This window comes from Bombus pyrosoma, linkage group LG15 (genome assembly GCF_014825855.1).
Source record: "Bombus pyrosoma isolate SC7728 linkage group LG15, ASM1482585v1, whole genome shotgun sequence".
Classification (NCBI taxonomy): Eukaryota; Metazoa; Arthropoda; class Insecta; order Hymenoptera; family Apidae; genus Bombus; species Bombus pyrosoma.
The window spans coordinates 7,799,218-7,818,131 of NC_057784.1; the positions used below are offsets into that span (position 1 = coordinate 7,799,218).

The window sequence follows — 18,914 nt, forward strand, 5'->3', positions numbered from 1 at the left end:
TTGGACGTGGTTGGAAGGAAAATCGCGTTACTCATCGTATGATCTAATATGCCGATGATTTAGAACGGCGGCGAAGGCGTGCGAGTGCGGCTTTTATTTCCTTCGGAATTTAATAGTTGAAGGAGCATCGAGGGCGTAACATGTCGGTGCGCCGAGAAAATTATTTTCACCCGTGTAATTAAAGCCCGTTCAGTCTATTGTTAAATATTGCAACAAGAATCAATTGGCTGAGGCTAGAGGCATCGTAAGAACGTGCTCTAACGCTCGCTACGAAATTGGAACGCTCGTTTCGCGATTGTAACGTTGATGAAACACCGATTACCTATTAATCAAAACGCTATACAGCGACTCTTGCATGATACTACTGTATTGTTCCAAAATATCGATAAATTTCACTCTTCCTGAACATCGACAATTTATTTATGTTAGGCATAAACTACTTTGAAAAGCTATTCGTGATTCAGTAACTTATCTATATCGACGTGTTCTTATTAAATGAATTCATTGAGCGACAGGCAGCGAGACCGATGTATGTACAACATTGTTGAAAAATGTAAATAAAGCAACATATCGTTTCATCGAAACATAAGAAAAGTGTTGAAATTTATTGCGCAATTCAGATCTATAGAAAAAATGCCCGCACTTGAGAAAGAAATTATCCTGTGGTTATAAATGTACTTCAACTTCTTCAGACGTCGCGCCAACTGTGGTGTCTAAATGAAATAGCAAATAGCGACGATAGCAAATCTTAGAAGTCTTTCGTCAAAATTGTGATATAGATTGATTGAAAAAAAATTGCAAACAAGAGTTGCATCAATACGACCTTGTTCCTTAACTCGGATATAGCAGTAGATTCTTTTCGTTTGTCCGAATAAATTTGGGAACGAGGCAACGTGACAATAGAGGTTCCGGTTGTAGAACAAGATCGAAAAGAGTTTTAAATAAGTTATACACAGAATTATACTTTAGTTTGATATAAGATAACAAGGGGTTAATTTAACCCTTGAACCTACAACTTGGCACCCCACGCGTTCCTACGATACAGACAAAAGGGGGAAAAGGCAAGACTCATAAATAACTGGAACACGAGGATAAGGGATAGCACTTAATCCCTGGCTCGTTCGATCCACCGGGCTAAATTTACGCGGCGTCGCGTGCCGATCGCGTCCTTCGACGCGCGATGCGTCTCCATTAAGCTTCGTGGCCGTCCACTTTCGAATGCTTTATCGTTGTTTTGCTTAAGCGAGCCATGGCCTCTGCCTAACAGGCAGAGAGCAGACGCTCAACGCGTAAATCTAAATTTAGTGGCGTGCATCTCCTTTCGGAAGAAGATTCTGTAGGGGGTTTGGCTGCACCGAGTATATACGCGTAGGGTCAGGAAGCGAAAGAGAAGAGGTAAGAGCTTAGCGAGCGCAGACTAAGCAGCGATGCACTTCCGCTCGAAATAACCTCCGGACGTGAATCCACAACGAACGAGATTAACGAGCAAGCTTGGCCGGCTGTGATAACTTTGTATTATCTCGCAACTGGGGAAATCATGTGATCGACGGCCTCCCCTCGCCGACGTCTTTCTGCTTCTTCGTCGAACGACCCGCGACCAGATTAGTCGCGTGTACAGCAGGGATTACCCGCGGCTACATGCTACTCGTATCCGTCGATCGACACGATTTCCCGGTTTATTTAAACGCGGGCAATTGGTTCAGGTTCGAGCCGGTTTCAACGTCCTATTTAAATTCCACAGAAACGCTGATAGGATGGTAGCGAACGATAATTTTCGATTTAGTATCTCTCAAGTCGTTTAATAATAATGTATTGTATATCGTTGTGTCTGCGTATATTAGATTCACAGGTGAAAGTTTCGCATCTAGGATCATATTCAGATCATTTTACTTGTCTCAACTTTGTGGAATATCCTATAGATACGGTTTTCCTACCGTATCAATCCTATCGCGCCGTCTTTCTTGTCGTAAACGTTATATTACTTTTGCACCACTGTGTAGCAACCTCGTAACCGGCGCGGGCCATTCATACTAAGAACTCGAATATCCAATGAATTCTCCTGTCACCTTGTAAATTCGTACGAACGACATTTACAGCCCGTAGATCTTGCCGGTTCTTGGAAGACATTGATTTTCGTGGGACGAAGGGCAAGAACGGCACTCGGAGAGCGGAGAACTTTCGGTAGAAAGGTCGATCAATCTGCAGACCCGTGGACGTATACTCCGATTCGATTTCTCCGATCGTACGTCACGGAGCCGTCCAGCGCAGTTACTCGCGGCTCCCTCTTCTTCTTCAGGGTTCAAATGTCAGTCGGCCTAAAGGTCACGTCGATCGACCGACATTCACCGAGGTGCGCGGCCATTGTCTCCTTGCTAATCAGAGTTCTCGACACGATGGGAAACTGCGTACACTGGTCAGCCTCACGGGCGTCGTTTCCACGCAATTTCCATCGTGGGAAATTCGATTACGAGATCCTTCTTCTCCGTGTTTTATCACGGTGACACCGTAAACAGCCGTTTTCGAACTCGCAGAATTGCGAGAAGAACGAAGAAGCTCCGAGTGGTTTAATCGAAGGAGCCTGGAATCCCAGCCCGGTAATCTGTTCCAGCAATTCTTCGTCCCTTCACGCACAAAGTTTAATTGCAACCGTAGCGACCTTATCGACACGCGATAGACAATAGACGCGCCAACACCTCGTCCAACTTCGCCTAACGCCTGAACTTTGACATGGAACGAAGAACAATCAAATCCAGGCTAAGTTCGTTCCTTGGGACGTAGACGACTTTGGCTCGTTCTGGTAGCAGCTTAATGAAGTTACACGTAGAAACCTTGAATACCGTGTGCTGTTTCTTGACATCGTCGCCGAGGGTGCTATAGACTCTCCCTCTCGTTCGTTCGAGAGGGAAGATCAGAGGAGGAAAAGTTAGATCTCGTTCGGTTCTGAATTTCTCATAGAGAAGAAGAATACTTCCTTCGGTTGGATACGCCGGATCCTGTTTCGACAACGAGCTCTTGTTACGCTGGTCCATGCTTTGACGCCGTTTATCAAACAACGTGACCTCGACTTTACGACGCCACGGAGAAAGGCTGTTGGCGACCTTTTCGCTCGCCATCGTTAACCCCTTTCCTTTCGAAACATTCTCCAGGACCTGTAACTGAATTCGCAGTTTCTCCAGTTATTTCCAGGCATTATTGTCAGATGTGTCAATTATTTTTGGTTCGAAGCAACGTGAGAGATATCGAAAGGTATCGCGGCAAAAGTGGTTCTACAGGTTCTGGATATTTGCTACACTCTATAATAAAGTTATTTTTATTCAAACAGAGTTCCATCAAGTTTCACCGCGATGTTGTTGTATTCTTTGCCAAAAAGATCAATTGAGAGATAATTTAAGAGCAAGACAATGTTCACGGTATGTTAACGTAATTTGTAATTTTGTTATTGTAAGAAAGTGTTCTTTCTCATATTTATTTAAATACATTTTCTCAACGACAAATTTACGATATACAGATTCGTATATTCAGTCCTTAAGAAGTTAGGCAATGTATCACGAAAATATTCGAGAAACAGTGGACCAACTCTCAGAACGAGAACATTTTTCTTACAACATATTATTCACGGTCCCCTGGAACTGCTTTGAGACTTTCGGATTCGATTGCTTTTGGAAGTTCGTAATGCTGTTCCATAGAATCGCGGACTCAGCGAACGAATCACGCGACCGTCTTCGACAATCTATGCCAGGGAAAAGCTAAAGATGTCACCGTATCGAATCTGCTAGCGTAGCTACGACCGTAGAAACCTGTATATTTATGCGAAGTCCGTGACCTTTGAATACCTCTGTCTCGTATATTGCACCGTGAATATTTCGCTTTGTTAAAATAGTAGGACGAGCGCATCCAGAATTTTTCGCGAAATTGAATTTATCCTATCCCCGTAACTAGTCTATTTAACTGGCCATTTTATGCAAATGCAATATTGTAGGAATGTTGGGTTGCAATGTAAAGTAAGCGGAGGAAAATTTTATCTCAACCCTTCAGAGACCTAGTCTCTTTTTTAAATCTGTGAGAGAATTAAAGTAAACGTACGAATTCTCCGCGATACAACGTTTCGAACGAAGTAATCATTTTTTAAAGTTTTCACAATTCCTGTACGATTTTGCAAGGTTTGGTTAAGTTTTCATAAATATTTTAATATTTACGAACGATGGTGCTCGGTTCTCGATCACTCGTCGTTTACGCGGATTTTCTCTGCCGCGCGTAACGATGAATTTCCTTGCAAATGCAAATCTCCAGAATTCCAGTGCAACAGATACCGGATCAGAAAGTCTGAAAAGAATTTGCAGCCGGTTTTATTATTCGCGATTCAGAAGTTGCGATGAAAAATGGCCTCGTACGTTCACGCTTTAACCTTGAACGAATGGACAGGTCTAGAAAGTGTCCACAGTGCAGAGTAAGCAAACACACGATGACGAGCAACCGCGTGAAAGGATCGCGGAATTCGCGAGATTCTCCTGTGCTCGATTGCACTTTCCACGACAAAGTGTGGAAAGTGGGTGTGCATCGTGAATTAGTATGAGACACGTAGGGTGTCTAATCGTCGTGGAAAGTGGGAAAAAACATGAGTATGCAGGGCGGAAACGTAGTGGGACGAACGAAAAAGGAAATAAACCGGCTGCAAGAAAGTCCACGACTATCCTGATGCTTCGGCCTAAATTATGCGTTTTCACCGGCGTCGTATTAAACACTGTTCTCGTTCGTTTTATGCGGTGGAAGGGGAGCTCTTCGGTGAGACCTGATTGCACAGTTCGCGGTGGTTGTTCCGTTGTTCGATTCAGTTTGCGTTGGACGCGTGGTCGTTAGCGGATCGCGGCAGGATTAAGGCAGATTTCGTGTGTTGTTCCCAGTGTTTTGACAAAGTAAATCCGACAAATGGATATTGTACGAGAAAAAGGATTAATAAATCGTCGGATGAAAGTTTCGTTCGCGATTTAAAAATTTCGAAGATGAATTTTGCCCGAAGGTGGTACAGGTAAGAGTACGATTGTAATTTATAGAGAGAAGTAGGAGATGTTTGGAAAGCCGACACGTGTTCCATGTATCGGAAAATGTAGAATATTCTACAGTGGAATATGCTACATTGAACTAATTAGTTAGCTAGAACCTTGCTCATAGCAGCGTATATTCCGATACATATACGCGTTTCTCCGCCTTCTTTGTGGCATTCAGATTTTATTTACAATTATTCGTCATACCAACTATGCTTCGTTCATCGTAGCATACCTCACTACGCTCGATTTTCTTGGAAAAAAACTCTTAATCAAGTTCTTATGAAACACGGCCGTGTCTCAAGAAATACGAAATTGATTTCGCGAGAAGTCGTAAGCAGCGTTAAGTGGAGGAACGAGGTGAAGTCATCGTGTCACACATTCACGCAGCTAACTGAAACGAGAAGATGCGTTCATAGGGAGAGTTGGTGAAAGTAATTTTTCTCAGCAGCCTAAGCTGGATAAGCTGGATGCTTCTATACCGAAGATAAGAGATCGGCACGCGAGCAAATAATCCATTTCGCGGACGGGTTGGCGATTGGTCGACCGCCATTGCCAATGCCGTGCGCGCGCGAACACGCGAATATACTCGTGTACTGTAAAAGCAAGACCTTGCTTCTATCACAAAAGGCGGACTTTCACTTATTCACGAGCGAATTCACGCTGCTGTGCCTATCTTTTTTCTTCTCTCTTGGTAATTAAGGTGTACACGGCCGCGGTTCGAATTACCGACGATGATTAGGCTGTAGGTGCTCTCCCTCCAACAACTTAATGACAATATTGACGCAGGAACCTAGTTTCGGTCCACTTCGAGTTGCGAAACGAATCGCGGTTAGGTTGCGAAACTCTGGCAGCACGTTGACAGAGCTGCACCGCTCTGGGCCTTTGTTTTATTCTACTCTTACGTGTGACAACTTTAACTCTTTTAAAAGCTGTCGTTAAAGTTAACGCTATCGCAGCTGAAATTTCGCACTGATTCGTTACGTTTGTTTTAGGAATCGACAAAGTTAAACAAAGTTTGATGGTAAATTAAACCTGTTCCAAACTTTTTACCATATATTCGATTCCCACTTGTAACAATTCTAGCGTAATATTCTATCCATATCCTTTTGCTTCGATACCTTAATTCGAATAATTCACAGCCCCAAGTGGTTTCATCTCCTCCTTTCAATGTTCTGCCATAGAAATATCATTTGATCGCTAATTAAGCCCAATTAACGCTTAGGAAAATAGACACCCAACGAAGGATATGCCGGTTTCCAAGGAAAGTTCGACGAAACGGAAGTTAGGAGAGCGTGGAGTGTTCGGCACAGATTCCCCAGCCAGCCATCCGGCAAACGGTACTCCGCTTCGTGTTCGTTAACTTCTATCGGTGAATCTAGCGGCGAATAGAGTCGGTCGCGGCATTAATATTTATTTCGTTCGAGCGGTTGCAACTTCGCCAGATTCCACTAGTACGGTCTTTAAGTAGGGAGTCGGCGATTGCTTTAATTTGCAGCATCGTTTCTAAGGACGGACGAGCTGGCTGCGATACGCGGTTTATAGAGTTGTAAAGCAGCGGGATTTATTAACGAGTAACAACCTGTTACGTCCACTTCTCTCTTCTCTCTTCTCTCCATTCCGAATCGTTCAACTTCCCGTCTGTCGACTACCGAAGTCGCTCCTTCTGGTTTCTGGTTTTTGTCTCTGCTCGTTCGACAGCTAAGATTATCTTTTGGTAGTCTGTTGTTATCCGAGGCGTGAAATTTCCATCGATAGTTTTGCTCTTTCTTTGTACAAGAAACAAGCGATTTCTTTGCCTCGTATCTTTATACAGATCGATGCTTTAGCTTGTTAGAAATCAAACTGATCGAATCTAATTGAAAATCCGGTTGAAGAAATCTGTCAACGATAAATATAATACGATTCGATCGAATATGATACGAAAAATCCCATAATGAGTTATTTTTCTAAGTAAAATGACGAAATCTATCAGAGTTTAAAGTTTCTTCTAAATTAACCACACGAATATCCTACATTCTCCTGATAAAGCACAGACCTATTGCGAAACGTTACCACGGATCGCATTAATTGATATTAACACATGCAAAATACAATTTATGTCTCTATTTTTCTCTCTTTTAATTACGACGTCGCGATACTGCATAATTAAAAACGAGAATTCTTGCATTAATTTCACTGGGTTCCATACGAAAAGATAAGATCCGTGAATTATTGGATACCAGAATTTAAAGTCCATTCCCTTGAAATAATCTGGTATTAATTGAATAACTGCGCGAGCCACGTCGATCGAAGACGTATCACGTTCCCTCCGGTCGATTCGATGGTCTTCCGGTGTTTGCTCGCGTTAAAATCCCGTGACGACGATCTGAAAAGTGTTCTCCGGACGGTGGAATGGACACTGGCACGTTCTCAGCTCCGGGAACGTTTCATCGAAACGAATGGAGCGTTTCGCGTGGTTTATGTACGTTCCTCCCAGAGTTATGCGTTTCTTCGGCAGCCGATGGCAAACGTGCTGGCACGTAGCGGAACTTTACCCCGTACGTGGTCCTCGCACACATAATCCACGCCTTCATTGTCCGCATTAGTGTGCGTCCTCCGTACAGCCTGATCTCCGCTTTGAAACTTCGTCGAATTAAAGGAAATCTTCCGTTGAAAATCGACACTTCTGTACTTTTATCTTCCCTGCGCGTAACTCAAATATTTTCCTTTGTTTCGTTATCGTAATCGTGACACGAGCTAACCACGAGAAGTCGGTATCGTTGTATAAAGCTCACACATACAGATGTGAGACTCGAGTATCGAAATGGGCTGTACCAGACGCATTTCCTCGCTGTAATATCGATAAACGGTTCTTGGGAAATATGCAGAGGATGTGAGAAGTAATGTCATTAAAAAAAAAAAAAAAAGATAGAGCAAAGGTATCGAAAGTTTCTCCTTCGATAGGAATGCGGGCATAAGTTATAGGAATGCAGTGAACGACTAATAAATAGTATTCGTGACGCGAGAACGAACCAGCCGTTATTGCGAAAGACGTCGTTACGAGTTTCTTCGATTCTCACGACCGCACCTTTCAGGTCAATTTTCACGCGTTTACTGTCTTCCAGCTGATTCGAACTTTTCGCAAGACTCTCACTCGTCCGAGAGATACGTGCGTCGCATGAAACATACTTTGAACTAGAAATTAGTAACCATATACTAAACAGTTTTCCATTCCGAGGCTATTTAAACAAGTAAATTATCAGCAAATTCGTCGACGATATTACTGTTATCTCTTCGGATAATTCGCGCCTTGATTCTTACTTATCTGACCCAGTTGTATCGGAAAGTAGCTCACGATCACCTGATACGATCCCTACTCTATACTTTGCACAGAACAATATCCTATAGAGCGAGGAAAATCTCATGAACGATTCCCATTAACCCAGGTCGCGGTTCGAGACGATCATCCTGTACACTCCACAAGCATGTACATTCACAAACACGGAGAAAAGCTCGTTGAATAGCGCGTGAGCGTGCGTATAACTGAGTTTACGGTATACTGGTCGCGCGCGGGAACGAAACCATCTCGGATAAGAATATAAATCTGAGAGATTCGTTCGGTTTCTCTGGTTTGGAGGACCGGGCAGGGGAAGTGCGGAAGCCTCTGAATGCGAAGAGGAAACGCTGACACCGGTCTGGTCGACTGTGTGTATGCGAATGAACGAGAACCAGCAGAGGCATTGACCTCTTTGGCGACCTGCACACGCGTGCGCGCCAGTGACACTGCACGCGTGCGAATTCTGCCTTCTCCGGACGGATCGACTACGGATCAAAAACTTTCTATATTTTTCTTTCTACCTTTTACACATCTTTTTTACTCGAGACCGTTTATTAAAATATTGGAAAATAGGATTTTTGGTTTATATTGGAAGTTAGATTAGAAAATGGAAGGTCGTGAATATTTTATTTACCTTTACTTTTTTTTTTTTTTATTTAAGAATGGTTATTAAAATACTACTAGAAATGAAAATATTCTTTTAGTTCGTTTCGTTTCGAAGATTTGATTGGGAATCGAAGAGTCGTCAATTCTCTCCAGAAGAGTAGAAACATACGACAGATTAACCTCCAGTCTGCATTAAATGAATTTCAATTATACATAAAAAAAAGTTCATTATATCGAACGATTAAATACCCGATTAAATTATGAAAATGTGCACTTCACTTAAACGTTTGAATTAAATATAGCGAATAATGTATCTCCGCGCGAATTCCACCTGCACGTGTTCCCCGTTAAATAAGAAAAATATAAACAACAAAATACACTAAAAAATATTCGTATTTTTAAGTTTTATCCGACAATAAATCAAAGCAAGCATCCTTTTTTACGGTACCGATTCTATCCTGTTACGAATCTCGTTTTTGACTGCCGGTACGTTTTTACACAAAGCGTATAAAAGATTAAACAGGAATTGTTTTTGTTATCACGCAACCAAAAATAATGTCCGCGAAATTTATATTACAGAATATCGAACACGTTGAAATTCTAAAACTTCAGTTTCGCGCAAAACATATCCAGCAAACCTACGATTCTTTATTCTTCGATTAGTTTCAGTTCCCTCGTGGCGTATTGCGAACGATCGAGGCTTCGTACAAGGCAACGGCTGAATCGCCTTGAGATTTCGATCGGGAAAGGTTACACGGAGGTTTCGCGCGCACGGAAAGAGCCGAGACTGTTAACGTTGGTCAGGGATACTGTAACCTTTCGGATCGGTTACTTTCGTCATCGTCGCCATGATCGTTCGCAATCCGCGCAGGCTATTACCTCTAATTATTATTTCAGTCTGCCATTTTACGAGCCACAGAACGATCTTTAGGGTTTCCTCGAAACGGCTAATTGTGAAGTTCTCGATTCGCGTAGTCAGTTTCTAGTTATTAAACCCACGACTGCCACACACTTTCTCCCGTCCAGCATACCTTCCCACGTTCTTCGACCTGCGGTGCAAACGTCGCTGATATTCGCGCGGATAATAGAAACTACCGGAAGAACGAATTCCTTGCACCAGTACTTGTCGGTGCTTCGGTAATTTCGATCGTACACAGTGCCTGACTAGAGGAGTTATTAAAGTGATATTGCTACAGCGACACTGTCTTCGAGTGAATATTAAAAATCTGAGGGAAGATCTGTCAACCGAGAAATTATACAAATCTCGTCAGATTTTAATACATCGTCATATTCGAGTAAATCTAGTAAAAAAAGAAGAATACTATAAAAATTGAAATACGTGGATGAACCAACCGAGTGCTTGAGATTAGAACGTGAAAGAACATGTAGGGTATCGTTACGTTAAGATACTAGGAACAAAATTTCTACGATGACGTCAGAAAGATTATAATATCTTAACAATCTTCTTAAATTTATCTTGGGAAGTATCGCACCATTTGTCTGAAAGTGATACGAAAATCAAATTAATACACCGAACGAAATCACCTAATATTCCTGCTCTTTCAGCCAGTCCACGAATGTTACAATAAAAAATTTCCACATAATCGTACGTCTCGTCTGAAAACGTAGCGTAGGCATACGGAAGAATCAGATGCACGAAGAGTTCCTGGGTTAATTAACGCGACCGACCGGAAATCTGGGTAAAAGTTGGCGGGTATTTCGCGGATATCGGAATTAGTTGGCCGCACGGTAACGCAGAATCGAGAACGACCTCATTAGGGGGCCGTTTCTTCTAGCAGGTAATTAAACGGGCGAAGGAAAGGAAAAACTCTGGCCGCGGGTGCATCGGTCGCGAAGTAGGGCTTCGCATTAATTGTATCGCGCCTCGTTAGGTCGTCCCAGAACGGGTCGAGGTGTTTCAGACTGGGCTAGGGAAACGACGCCGTATGCCTGATAGCCGGGAGAAACAGAGAAGAGAAAAAAGAAGGAGGGAACCGGGTCCGGGGACCTTGTGCTCATTGCCACGGCGGATCGACTCCGGAACACGAGCATCACGTGCTTCTACAGCACCGAGAGAGAGTTTCGACGATCCTAGAAACCCTGACACGCCATGCCGGTCGGGCCTAGTTTTTTCACCGATCAAACCAGCTTGCCTTCCTTTCTTTCTCTCGTATTCTACGCCTTGCTCCTTCCGCGAAGAAGAGTTTCTTTCGTCTACGTAAGATTCAGCGTAACGATCATCCACTTAGACTCGAGCCAAATCGATCGATACATCTTCGATTTTTAAAAGATTAAACGATCATAGTATACGGAACCCAGCCCTGGAGTATTACGGTGGAATAGCGTAGCGTGTATTCATTTTTGTTTCTCTAAATCTCTGAAGTATTGGTAGGTACTTTGTGGTAGGTTTTCAACGCAGCAAAAAAGATCAAAACTGTTTAACAGTAGGATCATCTTATACGATCGACTAACATTACTAATGAGATTCTACAAGTCACGTACATTATAACGTTCCAACCGAGATTAAGATTCTAAAATGCTAAGAACCGTTCGACAGATCTTGTATGGAGATCTTACGTGGCACGCCGTAAAAATGTAAAAGCGTTGCAGAGAGACCGGAGTTCCAACAGATCCAAAAACAGTTTCTTTTCGACGTGGCTCCATGATTCATCGACGATTAAAAATTGCCGTTTCAAATATGGCGCGCACATGTTGCGAGAAAGATTGTCAATGCCGTGCCACGTGCATTGCCTAAAAGGAACGAGATAGCGAAGGAATATCAGAAAGCGGATCGAGACGATTCCAGAAGCGGATGACACAGTAACCGGGTCCAGTTTTTTCGCGACTCTCACGAAACCTGGTCGTAGGCCGCGGAACCAGCGCGGTGAACTGCCACAGCCCTGGAACAGCGTTGTTTCCGGGATCATCGTTTACGATCGACGATCGAGACGATTGTTCCGGCTTCACGGGGATCTATAAGCTTTACCGGTTCTAAAATCGGGGACAACGAAGCGACGATTCGTGTTCGGACAATTAGAAATCGGCCGCGCATCCGCGAAGGCGGGTTTTTGAGATTTTCTGCTACATTCTCGCTTCCATGCGATTTCTTTCCATCGACACGCGTGAAGTTTCCAGAAGTTTCCTAGAAGATAGCGATGAACGATCGATTTAATTTCCAAGAGGCTCGTATTTTAATATATATGTAACGTATCGAATTTCTTCTTAATTCTAGCGTTCATGGAAATGTATTTCTTGCCGATCTATGTAATCGCGAAAAGATCGTGATTGGGAAGCTTATTTTGGTGGTTAGCTGATCAAGTTTTCGCTGAACTTGTCTATGGATTTCAAACATTGATCGATAAACGAAGATGCGGGAAACAAGTTGGAGGTGGGAGGATTATCGGACGGAAATCGGTCTCGTTTCGTTACGAGTTTCCACGAAATCTACTCTTGCAACGTTTCGTCGTCACAATGGCCGCGAGATCTATCGCGGTCATCGATCTCTTCCTGTCCAACGCTGCGTTGTGTACGTAGAAAACTTTGACGTCATTCGGTTGCCTTGGTATCGCGCAACCGACGCGACGCTGCAACCGACTAAATTCCGTTGAGAATTTCAGCCTCCCTACTGTTTATCGGAATAGTAGCTATATATAGCTGTGTGGGATCTCGTAGTCGATCGATGAATTCTCTAGATCGTTTTCGACTCGAGTTGGTCGATTAAGTCACCAGCAGGAACTTGAAAAGATTAATGCTGACGTTCTCCTCGAACAAAAAGAAAAAAAGAAGTAGTTTTATTGGGCGGATAAAATAAATAACACGAGAAATGAAAATAGATTGTTCGTCATCGGTTGTAGGCGAACGTGAGTCTAGAGAAGACACAAGAAGCACGGCGACCAATCGTCAGATAAACGAGAAACGTATCTGCTGTTTTGTTTGAGGAATACGCGCTATTGTTATCGAATCACGTGGACTCGCTGTTCGTACTAGATAAAGCAAGTGGACGAAGTCGAACGAATGGACGAACGATAATTAATTCCGTGCGATCGATTCAACGTTCGTCTCTGCTCTACGTAGCTTTGTGTAGTATACGTCCATTCACGAGTATTAGGACACCTGCTGGTCTCGTGTGAAACGAATAATCAGTTAGAATACCGTATTCGTGCAAGATAACGATTCAAAATGCACGGCAGAAAGGAAGAAAGTCTGCTGGCAACAGTTAAGAGGAAAATAATGTATTAATAATTGAAGATTTCTCGTAGACGACACTGTAAGTATAAGAAAATTAAAAAGTATTCTTTTTTCCTATAACGTGCTACATGCCAATGGGAACACCTTAGTATAGAATTTAAGAGCAATTTCTATTTGCAAATAATTATTAATTATTAGCTATTTATTAATTGACTTTGTTTTTTTTTTTATTACCAATCCTGTGACAATTCTTACTTGGAACATTATAAAATACATTTGTGTAATGAACATAAAAAGGACATCTTGAAAGTATATAATTTTTGTTGTTATAGGTTTTTATTTTTTTAATTAAAGTTATTTAGGGCCAAACAGGATTGGTTTGTGTTTTCAACACAACAGTGTTTTCAAACTTAAACGAATGTGCCTAGAGATGACACGTACAGGTTTCTCTACAAATAGCATAATATTTAGTATCTAATATTAAATAGCCCTTTCCTGATGAATGTTCGCTATATTAATGGGAAAAGCAAAAAATTTCGTGATGCGTTTGCATTATCGTACACTTAAGATCGTATGATAATGTAAACAAATGAAGTTTCGAAAATAATTTTAAGTCAGACAAGTCTTTTCTCTCTGCTAAAAAATTGGATGTCTTTACATTTTATGTTCCACACGTTTCCACAATTTTCGAACGCGAAGCTTCATTGGAAAAGAGTTTGCGATAAATTAAATGACTTAGAGCGTGGCTAAAATTAGAACGTGATTCATGAAGTACCTTATATAATATACATGAAACTAAATAACGTCAAGTAAAATAGAAAAATGAATAGTATATGTGTCAAAATGAATCAAAGCAGTATTTCGAGATAGACGTAAATCACGAGAGAAACATTTAATTTTATTATAGTGTGGCGAGATAACTCGCGTGAAATATGTGTTTCTAATTAAATATTGTCATGCTGTGGAGTGGAATGTTCACTGAATCGAAGTGGATATTCATAAAATACATAGCATTTTACGCAAGTATTCATCTGAAATGTATGGTGAAGGAATAACGTCAATGAAATTGTCAGATACTCGACTCTCTATATATAATCAATAAAATGTTGATTATGACATTAAATGCGCGAAATCTGCGTAACTTGAAGTTTTAATCTAGCAAACAATTCCTAAAAATGTTCATAATTCTTTAAATCATTTTTAAGGTTTACTTTTCCTTTTCAAACGAGTGTTTTAACGCTTATGAGCGGGAAGCATATACATACAATCGAGGACGAGTGTAAGAAGTTTCCGGTGGAAATGGGAGTTTAACCGGCCGCTTTATTAACCGTTGGCTTCGTATCTCCTTAAACTACGAACTTATTCGAAGTCGGAAGAAGGAACGAAAATCAGGACGGCGAACTTCCGTAAAAGTAGGAAAACGAAATCTCTACGCTCGGTTTGTCCCGAGGATACGTTTCGCCATTTTGGAGAACGCGCAGCAGATAGTCGACGTTTTCATTAATTTTAACACTTTGACTAGCTCCGACTGAAACTTTCATTAGCGACTGGCTATTTTTGTTGGAAATTTTAACGATAACTATGGATTTAGTTGTAGTCATTGAAAAGCTTAGTAACTTCGAATACATGTAAAACGTTCGCATATATCCAGGATGTTCACAATCCTCGACACGAGAAACGCTTCTTTCTGTCATTTCTGCGATTGAACCGCGTCACGCGGTCGCCTCGATGTTACGGGAAAGGAAATAAAAACCCATTGTGCAGTCTAGCACCTCTCTATTGTCTCTCGACGTGTCGGCCGCTTTGTTTCGCGGCCACGCTCTTCTCATCTTTATTCCCTATGGATGGATCGCGCTTTCGCGGGACCGTTCCGGATAACGAGGCAAACGCCGAACATCTACTCGCGTTGAAAAAGTTTCGCGGAATATTTGAAATTAATTATTGCAAAGCTGTTGCTAGTTTTGCGCCTCTACCGTACTGCTTGCCGTAAAATAAACATTTATATTTGCGCGTTGAACGTCATTTCTTTTTACGGTAAATGGGAACGATTTATAAAAATGTAGCTACCGTATGTATATTTAGAAGATTAATGGCGCGAAGCAGGAAGTTTCGAAGCAAGTACAATAGTATAGTAAACGCGTTAAAAGTATGTGTATACGTTCGTTTCTTTTCCCTCTCGAGAGACGGCACGTGCATAGGAATAAAATTCTGCACGGAGGCGCGTTTCACATTTTTACGAGTCCCAGCACGAAAGTTTCTTTATTTGCAACGGCTCATATTCCTCGAGGTGATACTGCAAAAGCTCGCCGGTGAAAGAACCGCTTTCCAAATACATATATCGATGCCAAGCTGTTCTCGGTTGAATCTGGCTGTAGCGTTTTTACCAATGTCGGACATTCCAAGAGCAATTGCACCTATATGTAGAATATTTAATAGCTCCAAGCTGATATTGATAACACGGTTGGCAAATAGAGAGTTGCGTATGCCTAGCTAGGTGTAACGATGCGTAGAATTCTGAAAAATAAAAGATTTAAAAAAAAAAAAAAACGATGACCGAGAATAATAATGGGACAAACAGGTGACACACCCCGATTGCCTACGCGCGATTACACAGAGATTTACAGCCTCGTCAATAATTAATTTCTTTGCACGTCGAACGAGCGTCCCGTTTCCTTTTTTATCTTAACGGATCTCTGGTTTCGTGGTGCACGCAAGCTGCCGCAGGAAGTAGCATTCTTGTTAACAGGAAAAAACATTAATTCGTTTGTTTTCTGGCATTGATCGTCTTATAATGGCGACCATGGTGTGGAACGGTACCAGACACGTAAGATCGCAGGGTTACGAGGGAAAGTCCATGGCACGTATCAACTACGTGTTGCCTTCGCGCATTCTGGCTCTCAAAGTGAAAGAGCCGCCATTAAAAACGCGGACGAGCAAACGACGCGTGAACCGTTTGTTTGAACTATCGCAACGTGGCGTGATTAGATATATCGATACTTATGGGAAATTGCGTTTGAATTAGAAATCAACGATTCACGTTGCGAGGGTACTTTGGAGCAGCATTTCTGTTAATATAGAATATGTGACTGGAGGATAAAAACAATGGAAAGCATTCGATTTGTAGACACAGTAGGTTTCATCGTGTATATAACAGACATAGATCTTCGAAATGCGTTCTTTAGATTTTCATTACAAGCTTAAATAGCCGAGTTGCGAAAGGAGTCTTACTTTTCTTCTCGCGATTCCAACCAATTGCAATTTTATCAAAAAATATTTAACGCGTCAACTAGTAAACCAATCCTTCGAATTTCTTAAAATATTCAAATAGTTTGATTCAAGTTTGGAAAAGTTTATCCTGTTTGAGCGTGTACGAATATTTTGCCCAGTGCGTCGCTGTGTATTATAAATGAGAAAACGACTATGTAATAAAAAGAAACAGATTTACTAAAGGAAAGAGATTATTTTGATATAGAAAACACGTTTCAACTTATGTCACCTCGGGTCTCGATTTATCCGGGTCGACTGTCCCTCGATTAAGCCGGTTGATCAAGGTCCTACGGTATTCTAATGTCGAACAGTCAAACTAGTTGCTTTCTGTCGTGTAACGTTGTAGTTGAGAAAAGTGAAATATTCGCACGGAGCCCTAATTCGATGGGTCGCATATTTTATTATTATATATATTTTATTGGTCACATTGACCGTGTTCCAGCGAAGCAACAGACCGGTCTTCCATGAAAATATACGACCAATGCAAACGGCTTCGAAGAGAAATGTACTCTGGGTTTTAAGTTTATTTGAACAAGGAAGGAGGACGAGATTCTCCGAGAGCGCAGTTTTCATTCTTGAAAAACTTCCTCTCAAGTTATCGCATTAATTTCGGGCCAGAGTTGAAGAAACGTTCGGACTCTCTCTTCTCGGCAGCACGCTCGTCGCTCCGCCTCGGTTAACAAGAAAAATTCGTAATAAGAGGCGGAGAATTTCAGGACCATCGGGCGCATTCCAGGAGGATACGACTTCGCCTGAACTTTTAATGTACAGCTCGCATATTTCATTGAATGCCCCCCCCCCCCCGCTGGTTTCACTACGTTTGATTGATTTAAAACCGAATTACTCTCGAACTTTTACGAATCGTCTTAGTCCAATGAAATAACTTTTTTTCTTCCTTTATCTCTGACTTCCCGTTGTTTCGGTGTATATAATTCTACGACCGATCGAAGTCGAATCACAATCCTGTTCCAATTTCCAAACAAAAGTATGCTTTTCCAATAAACAGGACGGATATATCCAATATTGATCGTATCAATTGAATTTGTAGTGTACCACTCCATACATACATCCATTTCCTTTGAACGTTACCATTCGCGCATTTTATCCAAGTAATAAATAATTATTTTACTATTTGAAGCTACTTACACGTTCCATGGATGCTTCAATTTACGCATCTGATCACGCATCGCTTATGAGAAACGCGTGGTCGTAAAAATCACACGGTCAAATCAAATCCGCGCATTCGCCGATACGTTATATAAATATTTCCAACGTTTCCGTATTTCTACACGTCAGTAATCCTTCCATCATTTTATTTTATTTGCCCGCAAAACGTGGTTGTTTGGAGAAATTGTGCTTACGATTTACTATACCCGTATTATACGAAGAATCGTATCTACTGCGATGTGTGCAACGTGTCTTTAAAGTTTGGCACCTCATCCTAGAAACGAGGTGGCCATTCTCCAGTTTTACGAGCCACGGTTATCGTCATCATTCGGCCTTCACCCTCCACCATCGCAATTTTACGACTGTCCATTCGTTTGATCGTCGCTGCTTCGCCTCCGCGTATATCCACGTACAAAGAAATGCATCACGTTGCCGTCCATTTTGCGGTGCCCCGTTAAAACAATGAAACACATACAGGAAACTCGTTTCTAGCTTTATAGTATTTCGATTTGTGAATTAAATTTTGTAATCGAAATTGTATCCATTAAATGCCTTCACAACGATCATGAAATAATAAAAATGGAATTGCAAGGTCTCGATATTGTCAAGTAAATGAACAATGAAACAAGAGCCGTCCTCTTTCGGCTTTCACAAACCTGTAGTTTCCTCTACTGTCAGCCATGAAGAAAATTTCGTTCTACGAAGCTTAACGGTGGGTGGTTCTCTACCCGGAGAAACTTGAGCAACTAGGCGACGATTTTTACTGCCGTTCGATTACGAGGCACGGCTGAGGGGAACGGTCACAACCTGGCCACGAAATTATGTAACTCTTCCTGGCCGACAAGGCGCGGGCAATCGAGCGTAGTCGTATCGCGGATCTACGACCGCCACGGAACCATTTTCATTTCGATACCAACGATCCAATCGGCGAATAATAAAACAAACCGTTCCTTCCACGACGTGCCGTAAAAGCAAAAAAACCGCGATTATTGGTCGATTCTGTAGCCAATTTCTGATAATTTTGTTTTTCTTGACGCGCGGTCGATCGGCCAAATTGCGTTGCTATTTTGTCAACCTTCGTTCCGGATCACGTATTATATATCATAATAATGATCGCGTTTGTGATCGATGGCTAAGATGAATTATTGATCATTTCGTAAGAATGTGGTTGTGATGTGAAGCAGATTGTAGACTTTTTGGAGAATCATTCGAGGGAAGTTGATAGATACGATGAACGATTCTCTTCGTTCTTCGAGCGATATGCTGCAGGACAATGTGATAGTCATTTCCGATACTCGACGTAAGCATCGTTGGGAATTGAAATA

At 41.8% G+C, this 18,914-nt stretch overlaps 1 protein-coding gene across 3 annotated transcripts in view; it reads left to right on the forward strand.

Annotated features, from left to right (window-relative positions):
- The window catches only part of LOC122576048 (serine-rich adhesin for platelets), a 63,430-nt gene that overhangs the window by 14,466 nt on the left and 30,050 nt on the right, over positions 1 to 18,914 (forward strand). Inside the window, exon 1 of one of the 3 annotated variants that reach the window (XM_043745826.1) lies at positions 5,005 to 5,026. The exons of the other annotated variants lie outside the window; for them this stretch is intronic. The gene's annotated coding sequence lies outside the window, so the exon portion shown is untranslated. Of the gene's footprint in view, positions 1 to 5,004; positions 5,027 to 18,914 lie in introns of those variants that run through there. 3 annotated transcript variants of the gene reach the window in all.